Raw genomic sequence first — 24386 nt, 5'->3', positions numbered from 1 at the left:
GTGTGTTTGATTTTGATTTCAAGACTATTTTGCATAAGGACATTCTATTTTCATGTGTTGGTAGGGTAAAACCCTAGCTCTATGTGATTTGAAACTGGATCCCAAGAGGCTTATATTTCATTGGTTTGAGCACGGAGTAGTTTAGCAATTGGGATTAGGAGTGGAACCCACTCCAAAAACATGAGCATTAATCTCCATTAGGTTGAATTAGAGTGGCATTGTCAATTTTTGATAATGTATTTCATAAATTTTCATGCATTATTGAAATTGGTAGATTGGAGGCATGCTAAACCATTTAATTAGTTGCATCATGCTAAATCATATGATTACTTACATTACAATCATTAATTATGATTTGAACCATTAAACACATCCTGTCAAGTCTAAAAAATCTTAAAAAACCAGGCCAAACGAGCTCTCGGGGTAGGGAACATGAGCCCCAAGTCTCACACGAAAAGACGTGAGTTTGTAGACATGAAATTGGATAGGAGCTATGAGCTATGACTTTGGACACGTGAGCCTATATAGACTTGAGCCTGGAGACGTGAGCCTGTAGACTTGAGCTTGGAGATGTGAGTCTAGTGGGTAGGTATACTTAGCATTATACAGACCAAATATTACTACCTTAAAGACTCGTACGAACACACCGAGAACACAACTACCTATGTCCTTGGAATATCTCTTGTCATACAATTTGTACCAGCAACTATAAATTCCAAGAAAAATTCTTGTCCTTTGTAGCTATTAGGGAATTAAAGTACTATACTTACTATCTAATAATTGCACACCAACCTAGAGGCTAGTTCTTAGATTTTCATCTCCCAAGTAGGCTTATTCTTATATAAGCGAAGTATGTGAGATGATTTAATACAAAAACAACACGAGTCGAGTTCATATAAAAAGGACATAAGCCTAGAGATGTGAATCTATAGAGGAGGAGCATCCTCCTCACTTGAGCCATACCCCATGGAGCATCCTTCCTCCATAACCAAAACCAAAAAACTATTGGTATGGCTCAGGTGAGGAGCATCCTCCTCACCTGAGCCATACCCCATGGAGCATCCTTCCTCCATAACCAAAACCAAAAAACTATTGGAATAGTGAGAGTCCCAATAGTGTGAAAGGTTATTTAGGTCTTTTGGTGTGAACACAGTAGGTGTGAAAGGTTATTTAGGTCTTCTAGTGTGAACAAATTAAGTGTGAACCACCTCTTATTAAGGGGAAAAATATAGGGCCCTAGAGCCTATAAAATCATTATACATGGTAATAATTCATTCATCATTGTTTTGTGTAATCTTTCTCTCTTGTGTGGTATCCCATTCCCCCCCTGTGTGTGTGTGTGTGTGTGTGTGAAGAGATCTTAAAAATGGGAGGCCCTACATTCAAAACTAAATACAATCATTGACAAGATGGAGAAACACGTGCTTGCTAGCTCGGACAAGCCAGAGAAGCACCCCTTAGGTGGATGTGTTAAAGATGGGTTGAAATTTATCAAGGACATCCAGATATGCTAGGAAGACACACATGATAGGGAAATTAAAGAGCTCAAGGAAGCCCATGAAATCAAAGTGGGAAAGTAGAAAGCACAAGTTGAAGACCTCAAGGAGGAGCTACATGTATGCAAAGCACAGAGGAAGAAGAAGGGGAAATTTATTACTCCCTTGCCTTGGAGATTGAAAGCATGAAAAACAAACTGAATGAAGGTTTAGTGGCCACAAAGAAGGAGATGCAGAAAGGGTGTGACATGGTGGTTAAGCAAGAGGAAGGTCCAGTCTCTTCATGTGAGGGTGGTTAAGCAAGAGGAAGGTCCAGTCTCTTCATGTGAGGGTGGTAGGACTGGAGGGGGAATCCCCCAAGGGTACTTTAGCCCTATGCATGAAGCTTATAATTTATATGTATTATTATTATGCACATGTACATTAACCTTTAGGAAAGTATATGTGCATGGTTTTGCACATTTAAACTTAATCATTAGGATAATTTATGTGTATAATTATACACACTTGACAGGCTAAAGTTTTAATTTGTTATGCACAATTGACCTTAGATCATTAGGAAAGTTTATGTGTATAATCACTATAGAATAATACATAGATTTCTAATTTGAAACTAGAAATTGTTAAGTAATCTTAGATTTAGAATGGGTAGAGATAATTGTGGAATAACCCACCTTTAACCATGCCTAAGATAACCTTGAACTTAAAACAATGAATTAAAAGAGAGTTTTCTATTGTATGCATAAGGTTGGGAAAGCTTAGAAAAATTATTAAATTTAAGGGTGATGGAAAGAAAATTTGAGCTTTAACTCTTGGATTTAATTAGAGGCCTAATGACTTAGAGATACTTTTTGAATAAAGGCCCTTAAATAAAGTAAAGAATTCTAGCTTCTCAACTTATATCGAATCAATATAATCAGGAGAGAGTAAAGTCATGAATGAACCAAAGCTCAGGGAGGATAACAGATAAACATAAGTAAAGGATCTATGAGAAGTTATAGAATGTGGTTTAAACCTTATATAGTTTATGATTTATATCTTCTGTTAGAGAGTTAAGATGAGTGCCCAAGGGAAGCCCAACAATTTATATGATGCTTTAGCCAAGGTGAAAGAAGAACTTAGATGACCTAAGAATAATTAGGAGAGGAGTGATCCTAAAATTTCTATATATGCTAAGGAATTAAAGCCAAAAGAGTAATATGATCTTTTGGAATTGATATGAGAATTTAGAGGATACTTTGCCTAGAAGTATATTGACATGTAGAAGGTTTTGATAGAAATAGTGAAGCATATAATCCATTATAAAGGGTACATAACTAGTGAAGCAACATCCAAATCTTATCAATGTTGAGTATTGAAAATTGATCAAGGACAAGATTCAAAAGCTTATTGATGTAATATATGAGGCTGAGTATCATGATAGAATGAGTATTAGACCCATAGTGATTGTGCCAAAGAATAATGGAAAGATTCAAGTTTGTGTGGACTTAAAGAAGGTCAATGCAGTCACTATTCAAGGTCATTATCCCTTAACACTTAGAGTATTAGACCCATAGTGATTGTGCCAAAGAAGAATGGCACGATTCAAGTTTGTGTGGAATTAAAAAAGGTTAACACAGTCACTATTCAAGGTCACTATCCCTTAACACTTAGAGAATGTGCTAATAAGTTTTTAAGGAAAGAATGCTTACAGCTTCAAGATGGAATCTCAAGTTTAACCAAGTGCTCCTAGGTTTGATAAATCAGCAGCATAAGGCTACTTCTAAAAAATGTGGGGTGTATATTTATACAATCACAATGTTTAGTCTACCAATGCATTTGTAACATTTTGATGACTAACAAGTATGTATCACAAGGATTATCTTTCAAAATTACTCAAATTATCCATTAATACTGTTTGTGTTAACTCAAGTGTGGGAAGGAAAACTTAGCATGTTTGTGAAAATTCTTTGAAAGTGTCAATTATACCATATCTCACTCAACCCATTGAAATGCCATGTTTGAGATAAGTAGCAAGTTATCTTTGGATATATCATATCTAATAATGGTATTTATGCTTGTTAATTGATAGTGGAGTTACCACCTCTAACTAATTACAAAGGGGTGCAACGCTTCATGGGACATGTTCATTACTTTAAAAAATTTATAATCTTCTATACTAACCTCACAAAATATCTATACAAGTTGTTGTAGACAAACAAATACCAACATATATATGACAACCTCAAGCATGCAATACAAAGCTCAAAGATGGGATTCAACCTTTCATGAGTATCAATGCATCAAATTTTGTAATTGAATGTGTATTAGTAAAACCTAGAGAGCACCAACTAGACTTTTTAATTAGCTTTACTAGTCATCAATAAAATGATGTAGAGATGAAGTACATTGCCATTGAGCAAGAAGATTTAGCCATGATGTTCGTAATAGTATAGAAATTTATCATTGTGTTTTGGCTGACAAGTTTGTATTCCTTTTCCATCAACAATATTTTTTGTATCTTATTAACAAACTTTATGCAACCACACATATCAATGGATGATTCTTGATAATTTTTTGGATTCAGCTTTTACTACATGTATATGACAAGCTCAATATTAGTTAATGTACCCATACTTACAAGCTCCAAGATATGATATAATCTTCCATGTTCACATGTTGATGCATCAAATTTTACCATTGAATGTGTATTAGCACAACACCAAATAAAGTTTCTAATCATATTTGCCATTAATTGAATGATGTGGAAATAAACTATGCCTAGGTTGCATTAATTTGAGCAATCAAAAAATGAATTATTCTATAAAATTTGGGGCTTTATGGAATAATACGTGAAATATAAAATTTATCCCAATTCTAACATATGAAAGAATTTATTGTAAGATAAATTCTATTGTACAATATCATAAGATAGATTTTTGTATGATATCGTTCAAAGATTAATTTTATCATACGAATATTGTAGGATAGATTTTATCATAAGATAGATTCTATCGTGTAAGATCTTGTATGCTAGAGTTTTTATCGTATGAAGATATATTTTATAAGATAATTCTATCATACGAGTATTATAGATTTTTTACTGTTCAAAAAAATGTATTATTAGATAGATATCGTACGAATATGATATGATAGATTATACTGACCGATAGATTATATCAAATGATAGTTTATTTCGTATGATAAATGTCAGCGTATGAGATACAATTATTCCAACTATTTGAGAGCTTTTAGGTAATTAAGTTTTAGTTCTTAATTAGGTTTTTGTAGTGCATTTGTAATGTTTATTCACATTAAAAAATTTAAAATTTAGGTAAGTAAGTTTTAATTCTTATTTAGGTTTTTGTTATGTATTATTCATGTTTAATTCTGTAGGTTAAAAAATCAAATTCTTTTATTGTTTAATTTTAGAATTTTTGTTATAGATAAAGTTAGATAGATTTAATAGATTAATTTAAATATTTTTAATAGATAATTTTTATTAGATATATTTATATTTTTGTATGCTTAAATATTTTATGTTAGATCAATTAAATTAAATTAGTTATTTTTTGAAAGTAAATAAAAATATATAAAAAGTTAAAATATTACATTTTGATCTCTTGTGGATCATCGTGTGATGCATCTAACTCGCTATGGCCTAGTGTGCTTTTGCATTCTAGGCTTTTGAGAGATACCGTGTAAAATGAACATAATAATCAATAAATAATAAATAATATTAAGATCGCCATCAAAGCTCCTTACTTGAAGCACAACACCGGTGGGCAGACAACCATCAATTTGTGATCAAGTTTGCAAGTAGTAATATTGTTTACTATCCACTTCTTTCAGTAATTCAGTGCTTTGTATTGTTTACTCTCCACTTCTTTCAGTAATTCAGTGCTTTGTATTGTGTTCTCTATTGTGTGTGTATTCTTACACACACATCCTTGTATTGTGTGTGCATTCTTACACACACATCCTAGATATTCTTCTAAAATTTACAATCTTACATAAAATATAGAATAATCTAATGTTTTCAAACTTAGATGTTCATTAAAATTTTAGAAATTAATATTTACAATTTATCAGAATTTTAAAAGTATTTTGATAAATACAAAATTCTAAATGATCTTATATATTTATGATAGATAAGAGAAGAGAGAGAGAGAGAGAAAGAGAGAGAGAGAGAGAGAGAGAGAGAGAGAGAGAGAGAGAGAGAGAGAGAGAGAGAGAGAGAGAGAGAGAGCTATTGAAGCCCAAGCTTTGATGCTTTAGTGACAATATAAGAGCCCCTATTCTAAAGATGGAGGATACATAGCTGACAAACTTTCAAGAGTGCCAATAGCTTTAACATACTCTTGCTTGAGTTAAGTAAATTTGAGGGCTTTAACATACTCTTGCTTGAGTTAAGTAAATTTGAGGGCTTTGCATGCATCACATCCAAGTATTCAAGAAACTTGGAAAACTAAAGTTAGTAGAATTGTTCTTGAAGGCCTATGCGTTGAAGGATCTTGAGATACATGGATGCAATAAAGTTGTTAGAGATAATTGTTGATACCTTATGAGCTAAGGTGTGGGTTTTAGCCAACACATCAAATGCACCAAAGCTTCAAGTCTCAAGCCTCAATGGTAGAACCTGCTTCCTCTATTATTTCCCCCCCTTAACATGAGGAGAGAGCTCGTCAAAGTGAATCAAGCTAGGTAATACCTCTAGGTCTACATAAATAAGTGAACAGTATAAGGGATCTACCTTCATGTAAGCTAGGGATTTAGCTACCTCAATGAATATTTTATGCGAGAGAGATTTGCAGTCTACTTTTGACACATGCCTAGCCTTTGGGAATTCAGGCATTGTGTTAAAGGTTAAATTCACCAAGAACTCATTCAAAGATGAGTTTTATGATGCAAATATCTTTAAGGGAAACAATGGGGATGTTATAGCTCTTGAGGTCACATGCCTTAATTTTTATTATCCAAGTTTTGTTGGTCCATTTGTGTTTCTTTGGCATACACATGAGCCAATGGTAATTTTTTAAACTTGAAATGGCTCCAATAATCTCTAGCAATGGTACACTTTGGCTTGGGGGGATGGATCTTGTCTCAGCCACCTATACTGACTTTATTAGTCTTACATACCAAATACCTTGAGTGGTTACCCAAAGTTTACAATCATATCCATGGCTTCATGTCTACTATATGCGATGTACTTCACAATGATATGCATGGAAAAAACTTTTTAATGCATTTTTTTATAAATCTAAAAATGTTTCCATTGGTGTGATTGATTCAAGCATGAGCAATAAGAGGAGGCATTGAAGACATAATGTCTGATAGAAAATAACCGCTTGGATATGAAGAAGACTTATGGAAGAAAATTGAGGTATGTGGCTCTTAAATGTTTCAACACAACTACGCCCCATGCCCCCCCTCCCAAGGCCATTTCAAGACCACTCTAGAAGTACTCCAACGGCTATTAGGACAAGAAACTTCTACATTTCATTTCATTTAAACATTAAGCTCATACATATTTTTCACATCAACTTGAAAAAAAAGCCCAACATAACTAGGATGAGGTACCCAAACAAGTGCCTCCACTCTTAGGAGTTTTTACACACTTTTACACATACATCTAGATATCACATTTCTATTTGTACAACTTTTGGACTTCGTCTTCTTGATAATGAGTAAATGTAAACATTTACGATCCATAGAAAAACATGCATGCATCTAGATATCACATTTCTATTTGTACAACTTTTGGACTTCATCTTGATGATGAGTAAATGTAAGCCCCACATGTGACTCATACTTATATGAAATAGATATGGATTCAAATGTTGTATGATACTGTCAATAACCTTCCATAACCATAGCTTCATGCTTTTCAAATAAACAAGAAGAAGATAAATAAAGCAATTGTGCATGACAAAAAGAGTGGGGGTTCAATCTCCCCCCATGCATGAGTGAGCATGCTTCCTCATACATGTATTTATGTATTAGCAAAAAGCAAGTGCTCACAAATATAGCTTGATACATTCCACTTTGGGCCATTTATATAAAAAAGTAACTTGGTCCCCAAGCTCGTATATTTACATTAAAATTGTAGCAATTAAATTACATGAAACTATGGGCAGGTGACCACCATCGTTGCACATCAAAATATGACGGCCGTGCATCGGCCAAAATCCATTGCACCCACACTAATCCATGCACTGATCTGCTCACCAAAAACACAAGACACATTAAATCTCGCGTGTCTGCCCAACACAATGCGACCACTGCTCCATGCTCTCGCATGTAGCCAGTCACGACTTCTCGCGTGTAGCCAGTCACGATCATATGGCAAATGAGCGTACCATAAATATCACATAAAATATCAAATAATTCCATAATTCTCATTTCCATAACACTATCGCAATGTATCGACATTAAAAAACCTAGCAAACATTTAGTGTGTAGTATGCAAAATAGGTGGAAAGTTTAGGATTTAGGATTAACTATGAAAAAGATCTCATGTCACATGCATTGAAATAATTTTTAAATTCCTTTTAATGGGAATACAAAATGGACCCCCTTTTTCTACAAATTTAACTTTGGAAAAATTCCACTTTCTTTAAAATGGTATATTAAAAAATCCACTGTGAATTCTTTTACTAGAGAAGTAGGCTTATATCTGTATACAACCTAATCTCACCCTTTCTTTTACAGATTTGGTAGTTTTTTTGAATTCCTATAAATTATCACCCCTTAAAATGAACTCGTCTACTACCTTACATTCTCACATTATAGAGTTTAAATGCTAAAGTAGAAAATATGACTTGAGTATTAAATATTTGAGTCTATATAAAAGAGAATGCCAATTTAGGTATGTGTTCCCACATCAAATTTACTTTACAAGTTATTTTCAATTCTTTGCCATAGTCCATACAACTCTAAGAAAATCGATAAACAAACAAGGAGGATTAAAGTGGGAAATGATAGATGCAAACACGATATCAATTTTGAAGAATGCTTATACTTCACATACCACAACAAACACACACATAAGAGTAGACAAGCACACAAGAGATATGGATAGATGAATTTCTTCTATTCTCTTCTCTTATCTACTACAACCATAACATAAAGAGATAAGAGTACAACTATAACATAAAGAGATAAGAGTACATACTATAAGGGAAACTACTCTACTACTATAAAATACACTGGTCGGTCCATAGTGTGAACAAACTTCATGAGATGGCACTATAATTATGCCACAACTCTAATACACCCAAGTATCTCTCTACTACTATAAAATACACTGGTCGGTCTATAGTGTGAACAAACTTCATGAGATGGCACTATAATTATGCCACAACTATAATACACCCAAGTATCTCTCTGCTAGCCTGATAGAAATAATCAACGGTGGACTTTATGTATCTAAGAACCTCTCTGCTAGTCTGAGACACTATCAATGTATGTAAGCATAGTGATGGGCTATATAACCATTATATCTTAACCTGTCAATAGGGTATCTAACCTTAGTAAACTTGTGTACACCTAGATTGAAAAGATGCAGGGGAGAAGAGAGCTTGAGCTCTTGCAAGCACACACACACTCACAAAACCCTAAAAGAGAACACACAAGGTGAGAGGCTGAAAATCTTCTTCTTCTTCACACAACACTCAACACACCATATACAAAGATAAGAGTACACACAATATGAAAAGGTACTCAACCAAGTACATACTAGGGTTCTCTATAGTGTGAACCCAACTAAATGAGCTGGCGCTATAACTATGCGCCAGTCTTTACTAGAATGGCTGTCACACAGCCTGTCATCCCACTAGCTGCATATCACCCATGATCTCACCAACCATGCCAGTGGTGTAAGTGTGGGGCCTATCCCCTAGGCGGGTCATCAGTGTCCACCGCCTCACTAGATGAGCTTGATATCTCAATACTCCCCCTCGAGCTCAACTCCATCTCATGTACACCAAGCAAAGCCCTGAATCTGCGGAGCTTCTCTGTACCCAATGCTTCGGTGAAGATGTCAGCGACCTGATCCTGTGTGCTGACATAAACAAGGTCAATGTCTCCTGCCAAAACCTTCTCTCTGACAAAATGGTGGTGGACCTCTATATGCTTCATGCGAGCATGAAAAACTGGGTTCCTGGCCAACTGTATACTGCTAATGTTGTCACAGAAAATGACAACTTGTCTATCCACTGATAGACCCAAATCTACAAGTAGCTTTCTCAACCAAGCTACCTCACATGCTGTCACAGCAACACCTCTGTACTCAGCCTCTGTACTGGATAGAGCAACCGTAGGCTGCTTCTTGTTGCTCCAAGTCACAAAAGCACATGAAGCCACTAGTAGATCTTCTATCTGAGATACTACCAGCCCAATCACCATATCTGTGTACCCATCTATGTATCCATGTACACATATCTCTATCCCAGTTTCATAAAATAGTCCACAATGCAAAGTAGACCTCACATATTTGAGTATGCGTCTCAATGCATCCAAATGGGGCTTCCGAGGAACCTGCATAAACCGACTCACCAACCCAATAGCATAGCTCAAATCTGGCCTGGTGATCGTCATGTAGATCAAGCTTCCTACTATGCGCCTATACATAGTAGGATCCTCCAAAATCTCTCCTGAATTTGCACTCAACTTGCCATTCTGATCCAATGCTGAGATAGGCTTACAGCCTATTATACCATACTTGGACAACATGTCCAAGCCATACTGTCTCTGCAGTAATCCAATACCATGTGGTGACCTAATCACCTCAATGCCTAAGAAATATCTGAGCTCCCCCAGATCCTTCATCTCAAACTTCTGTCTAAGCAAGATCTTTACATCAAAGATCTCTGCATCATGGTCCCTCGTAATGATCAAGTCATCTACATAGATGACAGTAAGCACAACCCCTCTATCACTGTGTCTCACATACAACGAGAAATTTGCATTGGCTACATGAAAGCCAATAGTGACAAGATATTCAAAAATCTTGTCAGACCATGCTCTTGGTGCTTGTTTTAAGCCATACAAGGCTTTCTTCAACCTGTAAACATGCTCGGGGTGACTCACATCCTCATAACCAGGTGGCTGCAACATATACACCTCTTCCTGCAAATCCCCATGCAAGAATGCATTCTTTACATCCATTTGATGTAGAGACCATTTCTTTGACGCAGCCACTGCTATCACAACTCTCACTGTTGCCATCTTGGCAACTGGGCTGAAAGTTTCCTCATAATCAATGCCATATGTCTGTGCATATCCTTTGGCTACCAATCTAGCCTTGTACCTACTTATGCTTCCTGCAAATCCCCATGCAAGAATGCATTCTTTACATCCATCTGATGTAGAGACCATTTCTTTGACGCAGCCACTGCTATCACAACTCTCACTGTTGCCATCTTGGCAACTGGGCTGAAAGTTTCCTCATAATCAATGCCATATGTCTGTGCATATCCTTTGGCTACCAATCTAGCCTTGTACCTACTTATGCTTCCATCACTGTTATGCTTTACTTTGTACACCCACTTGCATCCAATGGCTTTCTTGCCTTCAAGCAATTGCACTAAATCCCAAGTCTCATTTCCATATAGTGCATCCATCTCCTCATCCATAGCTTTCTCCCAACACACATTTCCAACAGCCTCATCAATGCATGTGGGCTCTACAATCTGCACAAACCTGCACAAATTTTGCCATGTATGCATATTGATGTGCCACATAACCATCATAGGTAAACCTCTGCACAGGATTCTTCACTCTCTCAGATCTTTGCAGCTTTGCATTCATGGCTTCCATAGCCTTCTTTACACCAGGTGTTCTCATAGCTGGTATCCCAAGATCCTCATCAAGGCTCATCTCTGAGCCACTAGACTCTCCATCAACACATGAGAATGCCCTGCAGAAATGTCAGGCATACTAAGGGGCTCAACCACTTTCTCTTTGCCTTTATGTGATGTACTAATCACATTTGCAGGATTGGTATTATGACGCAGCCTGCCACTCCATGGTCTATCAACTGAACCTCTAGATGAGGACTCCTGGTCCACTCAAAGACTGTGATTGCTGACTTACATTCTGTGCAACCACATTTCCACTCACATCAGCCCCAACAGCTTTTTTTTCAGCAGCATACTAGCTGCTCATCTTATCAAAAACAATATCCCTGCTTACCCTCAACTCACGTGTAGCACGATTATAACACCTGTATCCCTTTTGCTCAAGGGAATACCTAATAAACACACATTTTTCAGCTTTTGGATCCAGCTTAGTTCTCAGCTCATCTGGCACATGCACATATGCAATGCATCCAAAGACTTTCAGATGAGACAAATCGGGTTTTCTGCCAGTAAACTTCTCCTCTAGAGTTACATCATGTATGGCTGCAGTTGGAGTCCTGTTCATGATGTAAACTGCTATAGAAATAGCCTCAGCCCAATAGCTATGCGGCATATTCTTCTCTCCCATCAATGCTCGTGCAATCTCAGCAATGTGCCTGTTTTTTCGCTCAGCAACTCCATTTTGCTGCGGAGTGTATCTACATGTAAACTGTCTCCGAATACCATTCTTCTTCAAAAATTCAGAGTACTCATTGGAGAAGTACTCTCCCCCTCCATCTGACCTTAGGCACTTTACATATTTCCTTGTTTACTTTTTAACCATAACTCTGAAATTCTGAAAATGAGTGAACACCTCACTCTTCTCCTTCATGAAGTATACCCACACTTTCCTTGTGTGGTCATCAATAAATGTCACATAATACCTGCAGCCTCCCATAGACATGGTCTTCGTAGAACCCCATACATATGAATGCACAACATCTAGTGCATTTCTGCTCACATTTCTATTACGTGAAAATACATGCTTTGTTCGCTTTCCAAATTGGCATGCTTCACATTTTTTCTGCATACCTTTAACTTTAAACTTTGGTAGCCCTGTCACAATTCCTTTAGTTTGCATAGACTTCATTCTCTGCACATTCACATATCCAATTCTTTTATGCCAAATGTCTATGTCTGTAACAATTCCTGAACCATTTGCAAACATCGCAGCACTCACTTCAGGCATGTTTACATTCAATGTAAACATTCTGCCCACTCTATTGCCTTTTGCAACCAACCTGCACACTTGTCTTTAAAGTCTTCAACATAATAACCATCAGGGTTAAACCGAACCTGCAAACCCTGCTCAATCATCTGGCCAACTAAAACCAGATTCTTTGTAAATTAGTGGGACTACATCGTGTATACATTCTCTTGCAAATCACTATGCAAGAAAGCATTATTTACGTCCATCTAATGTAAAGCCCAACCCTTCGCTGTAGCCATAGCAATGACAACTCTCACGATTGCCATTGTCGCAACAACAACTGGTGTGACGGCTCTAGGTGATGGCCTCTATAACACCACCAGACACCACACAGGAGTAAGATATATTGCTACCAAAATTAGGGACTCCTAAATCATCAACTCTAAAGCACCAATAAATTCATTTGATATCCTCTGTCCTTTAGCTAACACAGCTAGACACCTCAATCATTTCAACCAATATAGCATCTCTCACAAATCCCATTTAGATTTGACACTCAAACACTCAGATCTTCAATCCCAAATGGTATCTTTTAGCATATCTCAACCCAAAACAACTTGTTAATATTGATCTCATATGATTCAACACAAACTAATGATGCTCTCATAATTGACCTAGCTCAACAATATCATCCAGAACAAAACACACCCTTTCCTACATCTCATCATATAATATTATCATACCATATACAACTTATTCAAGTCATATCACCTCTTATCTCCTCACTTACAAAAACATATAAATCTCAACTGCCCTGAGACATGGTGTTAAACAAAGAAGAACAAAAACATAAAAAGAGAGGAACCTTCACAACAGGAACTTAGCAGAAGTAGTCTTCACAGCATAATCTTCACTTTCATAGCATCAAGCCTCAATGATGTAATTTGTAGTTTTCTTTGGGGGTCTTCAACTTTGGATAGCAATGAGAAGTAGAACCATGTTCTGAATGCATCTAAGTTCTAGCAGAGCTGCACCTCTCAGAGATTCTAGGGCCTAAGCGCCCTCTGCTTTGCAGTCTCTATACCTCGTCGTTTTTTCCCCCTTCTCTCTACTACAGAAAAAATGCATGCACACCCCCAATTGGGAACTGGCTTGTTTCCATTTTCTACTCTTACCTTTTTTGGCCTCTCCCCGATTCTTCTATGAACTCCCCAATGGCTGCCAAGTGGACATGTTAACTATGTGTGGGTACTAAATGCACATTGCCATGCATCATCACTATGTATATGATCAATTATGGGACATCCCTAATACTATCTCACATACATTTTCACATCCCCCACCATCGTCACATCATAAGCATCCAATGATCATTTATAGCCATCTTCTTTTAGACTCACATCCCTGGTATATCGCTATTGCCAAATGGATGCTTACCATGTGGGTACTAGATTCATAGGGGTAAGATTTATTAATACAAGATATATTGCTATCCTCTGTTCTTTCGCCTGACACAGCTAGACACCTCAATCATTTCAACCAAAATAGCATCCCTCACAAAGACCATTTAGGTTTGACCCAACTCTGACTCTCAAGCACTTAGATCTTAAATCCCAAATGGTCTCTTTCAACATACGTCAACCCAAAACAACTTGTCTATAAATTGATCTCATATGATTCAACACAAACTAATGATGCTCTCATAATTGACCCAACTCAACATCATCCATAACAAAACATACCCTTCCCTACATCTCATCATATAATATCATCATACCATATACAACTTATTCAAGTCATATCCCCTGTTATCTCCTCACTTGAAAAAACATATAAATCTCCACTTCCCTAAGACACGATCTTTAATAAACAAGAACAAAAAACATAAAAAGGGAGGAGCCTTCACAATAGGTACTCAGCTTAATCTTCACTCTCACAACATCAAGCCTCAACTATAGTTTTCTTTGGGGGTCTTCAACTTCAGATAGCAATGAGCAGTAGAACTAGGTTCTGAATGCGTTCCAACAGAGCTACACCTCAGAGATGGATTAAAAACTCTTTAAATTGTCAGCTTCCCTTCTCCCCTAGCTCTTCTAAATGAATTATGTATCATCTCGATGATCTTGACACACAAAACAACAATACATTTGGTATATTCTCAAATCTACACACCCTCAAGCTCACCCAAACTCACAAAGCTTTCAAGCTTCCCTTGAGAACTTGTAACTCCCATCAAAAACCTTCACAAAACTTTAACTTGCATGATCACTTCACGTCCCTTGACCAGATTTGTCTAACTCAGTCTCCTAAAAATAATGTGCTGAGATTTTTCCTCACAAAAACTGATTCCCCTCCAACGATTGAAGCTATGGTAGATAACTATGTCTAAATCCCTAAAATTATGGGCTGAAGGAGGATAGAGGAAACATCCACGACTAATTCCCAAAACAAAAGTTACAGATACTGAACTGACCCAAGCTTCAAATCCTCATGAATTCTTGGAAAAAAGCATTTACTCACCTTGGTCTTGGGGCATCCCCAAGCTTGTTGGTTCTTTGCCTACTCAGCACCTTCTCACTCAGGTCCCTATCTTCTTTTTCAATTCTATTGCAGATGCTCCTTTTTCTCAGTCTCTGTCCCTCGTCATTTTTTCCCCCTTCTCTCTACTAAAGAAAAATGCACGCACACCCCCAATTGGGAACTCCCTTGTTTCCATTTTCTACTCTTGCCTTTTTTGGCCTCTCCCCAACTCTTCTATGAACTCCCCATGGCTGCCAAGTGGAACTATGTGTGGGTACTAAATGCACATGGCCATGCATCATCACTATGTATATGATCAATTATGGGACATCCCTAATACTATCTCATATACATTTTCACATCCCCCACCATCTTCACATCATAAGCATCCAATGATCATGCATAGCCATCTTCTTTAGACTAACATCCCCAGTAGATGTCCATTGCCAAATGGATATGCTTACCATGTGATGCATATGGCCATGCACCATTACCAGGGACATCATCAACCATAGCTCATTCTCATCACCATCCACCATACATTCACATGCATTTTTCATTTCCCATGACATGACCTATCAAAACCACATCCACTCTTTGCACTCTGCCTTTTCCTCCTTTGGGCTTACCTAGGTTCCATCTGCATGCATCACAAAAATGCTCCTCACACCTCTCCTCATAGTCAATGCCATAGTTCTGCACATAACCCTTCGCAACCAATCTTGCCTTATACATGATCATTGATCCATTTACATTATTCTTGACCTTATACACCCACTAACATCTAATTTCCTTCTTTTCTTTAGGCAAAGGCACTAACTCCCATGTTGTATTTGCATCCAATCCTACCATCTCCTAACTCCCATGTTGTATTTGCATCCAATGCTACCATCTCCTAATTCATGGTATCTTCCCATTTTTTATTTCCAAGTGTACTCAAAACAAGTGGGCTCTAATCCTGGCTCCAAATCTTGTACTGCTTTAACCATGTAAGCATAACGGTGGGTTGTATGTCCATTATATCTCAACCTATCTACAAGGTATCTAACTCAACCTATCTACAAGGTATCTAACTCATAGACCTGCCACTTTGATCAAATGCTAGGTGTCCTTAAAACAACCCTAGTTCTCCTTGCACTAGGAGTAACCCTTGACAAAATTCCAAGCTCATCATCAAGGTTATGCTCAGAGCCATTGGAGTGACCATTCACATGTGAGTGACTTGTTGAGAGATCATGCACAAAGGTTGATATATCTTTTCCTCCCCTATGCATGATACATGTGTATCTACATCTATCCTTGACTTACCTGACCATGGACTAACATTGGATTCACTGCTAGAGGACTCTCCAGGTCCATTAAGCACCTTTGTTTGCTGCTCTACATGTGGGGCAGTATCATTACTTCTTATATCTCCATCTTTTGTTGTCTTCATTGGGATATATCAACAATTCATCTTATCAAAAACAACACCTCTGTGTACTTACATCACACGAGTGGTAGGATTATAACATCTATAACCTTTCTTCTCCAAAGCATAACCACTGAAGATGCATTTCTTTGCCTTTGGGTCCAATTTTATTCTCACTTTATCGGGAACATGCACATATGCAATACACCCAAACACTTTCAAGTGCGAAACAACTAGTTTTATGCATGTATCTTATGTTCAAATGTAATGCTCCTTGCATTATAAGCTTGAGGACTTCTAAAACTAGAACTTTGATTCTCCACCCAACCATATCCCAAATGGACTCTAAACACATGGTTATATAGGCCTATGTGATGCATGACCTTCCAACTTCAGCCCCTTGACCTTTCATTGGCTAGGCATGGCCTTTTCACTCTCCAATGCCTCCTAAACTACCCCTAGAAGAGGGAGCCTACTTTTGTGGCCTTTGTGCTTCCCTTGTGCACCATCTACTTCCCTTTTACTTTAACCTTAATGTCTATTAACCATGCTTTCGTATTTCCAATTTGAAATCCCCTGAACCTTCTTTATATGCAAACCTTTTACATATAAATAATCTTTTCTAGTCTTACCTTATAGTGTTTCCTGTCAGTCTCATAATATTAGGCATCATACCATGAACGACTGTAGTGGGGGTCTCCTGTTCATAATGTACAAAGCCGACTTCTATAAAAAAATAATCTAGCATATTCTTTTCAAACATGAAGGCATGTGTCACTTATGCAATGTGCTTATTTTTCCTTCCTACAATACCATTTTGTTGGCGGAATGTATCTACATATAAATTGTCTCTTGAGTTCTTGCATTCTGAAGAAATCATTGAACTCATTGGAAAAATACTTTCCCCCACCATCCGATCTTAGAAATTTGATTTGCATATCTTTTTTCTTCTCAACTAAGGCTTTAAATGTCTGAAAGTGAGAAAACACCTCAATTTTCTCCTTCATAAAATAAACCCACACTTTCCTAGTGTGATCATCAATAAATATAATGCAACTTGTAATTTTTGTAGTCTTGGTGGTCAGTCCCCATACATCCGAATGTATAACAACCAATGGCCTTGCACTAACATGCTTTTCATGTAGGAACATACAAAGGAAATAAACATCCTGCCATTTCTATTACCCTTTGCAACCAAGTGGCATTGATTTTTGAAGTAACACCCTTCAAAATTAAACCTTACTTGGAGACCCTGCTCAACCATCTGTTCAACAAAAACCATGTTCTTTATAATATTTGAAACATGAAGTATATTTGCAAAGTACTTCATTTTGTCATCCTGCGCATGGACAATGGCACTTTACCAACATACTCAATGGGATGCGCAATATCATCAATTCTACATAACTTGGTTTTATCATTTTCTACATGTCTTTAAACCATTCACCATGACTGGTCATGTGGTAAGAGGCACCGAAATCTACATTCCAGATCCTGACACAACTCCTGTTGGTGGAACTGAAGCCGCTCGCTTTTGTTATTACCACCGTGTTTACTTGATGCATAGTTATCTTGTTGCAACTTTCCACTTTTAATATCATTCTACATTTTTTATAGTAGTTCTTTGTCATGTGTCCGCATTTGAGATACTAATAATACTCTAATTTCTTTGCTAACCATCTCAGCCCCTTTGGCTCTTAGATTCTATGCACAGATTGTCCTATAACCAAAATTTTGCATGAATTTGCACTGAACAAGAAATTGGGCATAGTGAGTCAAAATCGACACTTCATACAGTGACTATAAAAAACTTGTAGAGCCAAAATAATGGGGCCTGAAACGCACCCGAATCGTGCCGAAACGTGTAAAAACTTACTTAACTATGTTAACTATACATAATATGGACTTCTTCCTTCACTAAGAGGATGCCTTGATATGAGACAATGACTTTCCTATCTGCCTATAGCTCTCACAACTATCGAAGGTGTTGCTCCAAAATCAAAGAGGAAAAGAGATGGAAATACCCTTACTACTTCCTTGCTGGCCTTTTTCTTGCCTCCTAAGCTCTCACAACGAACTGGAGCTCTGATAAAAGAGATTTCAAAGAGAGGACGAGAGCTTGAGTTGCTTTAGTTCCTTGCAACCAAACACACACACACACACACACACACACACACACACACACCCACACACAAGAGAGAGAGAAATACAAGAGAGAGAGAGAGAGAAATACATGAGAGAGATAAGTGGATGAATTTTCTTTTATCTTCTTCTCTTCTCTACAACCAGTAACATAAAGAGTTAAGAGCACATACTACAAGGGAAAGTACTCTCCTTCTTTATCCATAGTGTGAACCTGGCTACATGAGCTGGCACTATAGCGATGCCTTAACTCTAGTACTCCAAAGTGGCTATCACACAGCCTGTCATCTACAACCATTGGTGGCATATCAACTATAATCTCACCACCCATGCTAGTGGCATGAATGCGAAAGCTATCACCCAAGCAGGTCATGAATGTGCATAGAACTATTTGAGCATAATATCTCAACAATCCCCCTTGAGCTCAATTCCACACACTGCATTCCAAGTAAGCTTCTAAACATATGGAGATTCTATGTGCCAAGTGCCTCGTGAAGATGTCAGCCACCTACTGACATATATGAGATCTACATCACCTACTAGATCCTTCTCCCTCATAAAGTGATAATGTATCTCAATGTGCTTCATCCTAGCATGATATACTGGGTTATTGGTCAATCAATACTCATATTGTCACAACAATAAATAACAATAGCGGCCCTATTTGGGATCTCTTATATCACCAAGTAGCTTTTGAAACCAAGCTACCTCATATCACCAAGTAGCTTTTGGAACCAAGCTACCTCATAAGTTGCCATAGCAATGCCGATGTACTTTGTCTCTGTACTTGAGAAGGAAATTGTTGGTTATTACTTGCTGCTCCAACTCACAAAACAGCACTCCCAAAAGAAAAGATAAAGCCACTGGTAGATCTCATATCTGTGACACTACTAGCCCAATCAACATTTGTGTACCCATGTAGTTGTATCTTTGTACCAGCCTCATAAGAAACTCCATAATCAATTGTGGACTTTATGTACTTGAGAATCTGTCTACCAGCCCAAGCAGCATCTATGTATCCATGTAGTTATATCTTTGTTCCAGTCTCATTAAAAAATTCCATGATTAACTGTGGACTTTACCTACCTGAGAATCTATCTAGCCACTCGTAATAAGTGGGCTCCAATTCTAGTATTGCTTTAACTATGCAAGCATAATGACAGGCTCTATAGCCATCAATATGTATATTCCATCAACTTTAACCTTTAGCCAACCCGCACCTACATAGGCTTCAACAGTCGTTGTCGTTGAATATTTAAATGACCAATACGCTTGTGCCATACGTCAATATCTACAACAATGACAATTGTTCCATGCGCAAACATGGCTGCTTTAACCTCTAGCAAGTTAACATGGCAAACATGGTTGCTTTCACCTTAAGCATGTTAACATCCCAAAGTAAACATCCTACCATTTCTATTTTCTTTTGTAACCAAGCGACATTGATTTTTGAAGTCTTACACTAAACACCCTTGAGGATTAAACCTTACTTGCAGACCTTGCTCAACTATCTAAACAGAAACTAGATTCTTTGTAATATTTCGAATATAAAGTATATCTACCAAGTATTTCATGTTGCCATCCTGCATAGACAATGGAACTTTACCAACATGTGCAATGGGACACGTAGTGGCCTGTTTTTTTCACTTTTTACATGTCTCTAAACTACTCACCACATTTGGTTAGAGGCACTAAAATCTACATACCAAACATCTCCAAGTCTTGACACATCTCTTTCTATGAAACTAAGCATATGTGGCATGACAAATAGCTCCTCACTTTTGTCGCATCACCACCATGTTTACTTTAGTTATCTTGTACAACTTTTCACTTTTAATATCATTCTGCTTTATATAGCAGTCCTTTGCCACGTGCCCAGGATTGCCAAAGTAATAACACTCTATGTTATTTACACTCTAATTTTTTTTCAACCACCTCTACCCCTCTAGCTCCCCTTGTTGAGATATCGAGCTCGTCTAGTGAGAGGTGGTGGACACTGATGACCCACCAGCAGGGGGATAGGCCCCACACTTACACCACTGGCATGGTTGGTGAGATCTTGGGTGATATGCAGCCAGTGGGATGACAGGCTATGTGACAGCCATTCTAGAGACTGGCATAGTTATAGCGCCAGCTCATTTAGTTGGGTTCACACTATAGAGAACCTGTGTATGTATTTGGTTGAGTACCTTTCATATTGTGTATACTCTTATTGTGTATATGGTGTGTTGAGTGTTGAGTGAAGAAGAAGAAGATTTCCAGCCTCTCACCTCGTGTGTTCTCTATTAGGGTTTTGTGAGTGTGTGTGTGCTTGCAAGAGCTCAAGCTCTCTTCCCCCCTGCATCTTTTCATGGTATCAGAGCCTGGTTCGTGCTAAGGGCTGAGCTGCAAGCAAGAGAACCACAAGAAGCGGTACAAGGGTAAGAGCTTCAACTACTCTTCCCTATTTGTGTTGGTGACTACACCCTTGTCGCTCGGGAGCTCTACGGGAGGCACCGGCAAACGATCTCTGATTGAGGAGCTTTCTTCGCGGGAGCAAAGCTATAGGGCAACTATCGGACTGTCCTATCGGACTGTCCTATCGGACTGTCCTATCGGACTGTCCTATCGCACTAAATTTTCAGGGCCGAAAACGCGTTTCGGGCGCGTCTGGACCTCCGTTTTTCAGAAAGCCGACGATTTCGAGCACTACGAGACGGGTAAGTCATCGATTCTCTGCAGAACTCTGTTTTAAGAACTGCAGGAAGACAGATTGACTGTGCAGACACTGTGGGTGCTGCAAAGAGGTCAACAGTTGGCCACTGGGTGTATGTATGCACGTTGAAGTCACTGGTTGTGACATTTGAGAGTACTACAACACCGCTGCAGAAAATACAGCAGTTTGTGCAGGACAAACTAGAGTGCTTTTTCTGGTAAAATTGTGTGTTTACCAAGATGTCAAATGATGGGATAACCCAGATTGTGGTTGAGAAGCTTGATAAGAATAACTTCCATGCTTGGAGGTTCAAGTTGACGAATTTCCTGATGGGAAAGGGCTATTGGGACTACATAGAAGGTGAGCATGAAGAGGCACTAGAGATACCGGACATAAATTCGACTGCTCTGCAGATGTGAAAGAGTTTAAAGACTGGAACCAAGGAGCCAGGAAAGTAATGTATTCGCTCTCCATTAGTATACAGGACACCATGATTGGGCATATTCAGGATGCCAAGTCCCCCAAGGAGGCGTGGGACACCTTAGTAAAGCTCTATGAAACAAATACCAAGGCACGTAAGATACAGTTGAAGAATGAACTTCATACTATGGAGAAAAAGAGCATGTCTGTGAATGACTATGCGTTGAAGATAAAGGGTATTGTGGAATCCCTTGCATCTATTGGTGTGTCAGTAGATGATGATGATAAGGTGGAAGTCTGTCTACGTGGTCTCGGGCCACAATACAAGGCGTTCAAGACGTCTATTCAGACTCGAAAAAACATTCCCAACTTTACAGATTTGGTGTCTATGCTGATTATAGAAGAGAAGAGCTTGGGTGAAGACCAACAGTCTTCACAAAACAAAAACAGTTCAGAGCAACAGGCCTTCTACACAAGTTCAGGAAGAGGACGAGGTAGAGGAGGCCGTGGACGCGGTCAAGGAGGTGGCCGAACAGGTAATCAAAATTATGGCCAGCAGCAGCAACAACAACAGTCCCAGAATACACAACAACAACAACAACAACAACAACAACACGCAGGTGGAAGAGGCAAATTCAGAGGCAGGGGGAGTCAAAGAGGCCGTGGAAATTGGCAAAGGCAGTATAATGATGCACGTGAATGCTATTATTGTGGTAAGCCTGGACATGTGCAGGCAAAATGTTATAAGAAGCAGGCTGACATGCAAAATGGGAAAGTGCAGCAAAACAACTATGCATCCTCAAGTAGAAATAATGAGGATAATGAAAGGTTGTTTGTTATGCAGCATGTCGTGAATGCCATGTCTGAAAATGTTGATGCAACACAAAAAGATAATGTATGGTATGTGCTTCGAACCACATGACAAGTCATGGGGAGTGGTTCAAGGAGATGAAAAACCTTAAAAGACCAGGTGTTGTGGAAACAGGGGATGACACTGCTCATCCAATTACCCATGTTGGAGATGTGCCATTATCTATGCAGGATGGCAAAGTGAAATACCTTGCAGATGTACTTCACGTTCCGAACATAACAAAGAATCTGGTTTTAGTTGGCCAGATGATTGAGCAGGGTTTGCACGTTCGGTTTAACCCTGATGGTTGTTATGTTGAAGACTTTAAAGACAAGTGTAGGTTGGTTGCAAAAGGCAACAGAGTGGACAGAATGTTTACATTGAATGTAGACATGCCTGAAATGAGTGCTGCGATGTTTGCAAATGGTTCAGGGATTGTTACAGACACAGACATTTGGCATAAAAGAATTGGACATGTGAATGTGCAGCGAATGAAGTCTATGCAGACTAAAGGGATTGTGACAGGGCTGCCAAAATTTAAAGTGGAAGGTATGCAGAGAATATGTGAAGCATGCCAATTTGGGAAGCAAACAAAGTATGTGTTTCCACGTAATAGATATGTGAGCAGAAATGCACTAGATGTTGTGCATTCAGATGTATGGGGTCCTACGAAGATCATGTCTATGGGAGGCTGCAGGTATTATGTGACTTTCATTGATGACCACACAAGGAAAGTGTGGGTATATTTTATGAAGGAGAAGAGTGAGGTGTTCACTCACTTTCAGAATTTCAGGTTTTTGGTTGAAAAGCAAACAGGGAAATATGTAAAGTGCCTAAGGTCAGATGGAGGGGGAGAGTACTTCTCCAATGAGTTCTCTGAATTTTTGAAGAAGAATGGTATTCGGAGACAGTTTACATGCAGATACACTCCGCAGCAAAATGGGGTTGCTGAGCGGAAAAACAGGCACATTGCTGAGATTGCGCGAGCATTGATGGAAGAGAAGAATATGCCGCATAGCTATTGGGCTGAGGCTGTTTCTACAGCAGTATACATCATGAACAGGACTCCAACTGCAGCCATACATGATGTGACTCTAGAGGAGAGGTTTATTGGTGGCAGAAAACTAGATTTGTCTCATCTGAAAGTCTTTGGATGCATTGCATATGTGCATGTGCCAGCAGATGAGCTGAGAACTAAGCTGGATCCAAAAGCTGAAAAATGTGTGTTTATTGGATATTCCCTTGAGCAAAAGGGATACAGGTGTTATAACCCTGCTACACGTGAGTTGAGGGTAAGCAGGGATGTTGTCTTTGATGAGATGAGCAGCTGGTATGCTGCTGAAAAAGAAGCTGTTGGGGCTGATGTGACTGGAAGTGTGGTTGCACAGAATGCAGGTCAGCAATCACAGTCTTTGAGTGGACCAGGAGAGTCCTCATCTAGTGGGTCTGTTGATAGACCATGGAGTGGCAGGCTGCATCATAATACCAGTCCTGCAAATGTGATTAGTACATCACGTAAAGGGAAAGAGAAAGTGGTTGAGCCCCTTGGTATGCCTGACATTTTTGCAGGGCATTCTCATGTTGATGGAGAGTCTAGTGGCTCAGGTATGAGCCTTGATGAGGAGCTTGGGATCCCAGCTATGAGAACACCTGGTGTAAAAAAGGCTATGGAAGCCATGAATGAAAAGCTGCGAAGATCTGGGAGAGTGAAAAATCATGTGCAGAGATTTACCTATGATGGTTATGTGGCACATCATTATGCATATATGGCAAAGGTTGTGCAGGTTGTAGAGCCCACATGCATTGATGAGGCTGTTGGAAATG

General features: G+C 38.5%; 1 protein-coding gene across 14 annotated transcripts in view; it reads right to left on the bottom strand.

The window, feature by feature from the left end:
• LOC147622226 (uncharacterized) overlaps positions 1 to 24386 on the bottom strand; it is a 195512-nt gene that overhangs the window by 160980 nt on the left and 10146 nt on the right. For 2 of the 14 annotated variants that reach the window (XR_015269671.1, XR_015269669.1), the window contains one exon: positions 7402 to 7695. The exons of the other annotated variants lie outside the window; for them this stretch is intronic. The gene's annotated coding sequence lies outside the window, so the exon portion shown is untranslated. Of the gene's footprint in view, positions 1 to 7401; positions 7696 to 24386 lie in introns of those variants that run through there. 14 annotated transcript variants of the gene reach the window in all.

Source organism: Cibotium barometz, chromosome 29, assembly GCF_041138505.1.
Source record: "Cibotium barometz isolate CiBa-2024 chromosome 29, ASM4113850v1, whole genome shotgun sequence".
In the NCBI taxonomy this organism is placed as follows: domain Eukaryota; kingdom Viridiplantae; phylum Streptophyta; class Polypodiopsida; order Cyatheales; family Cibotiaceae; genus Cibotium; species Cibotium barometz.
This window is presented reverse-complemented; position numbering and strand designations above follow the sequence as displayed.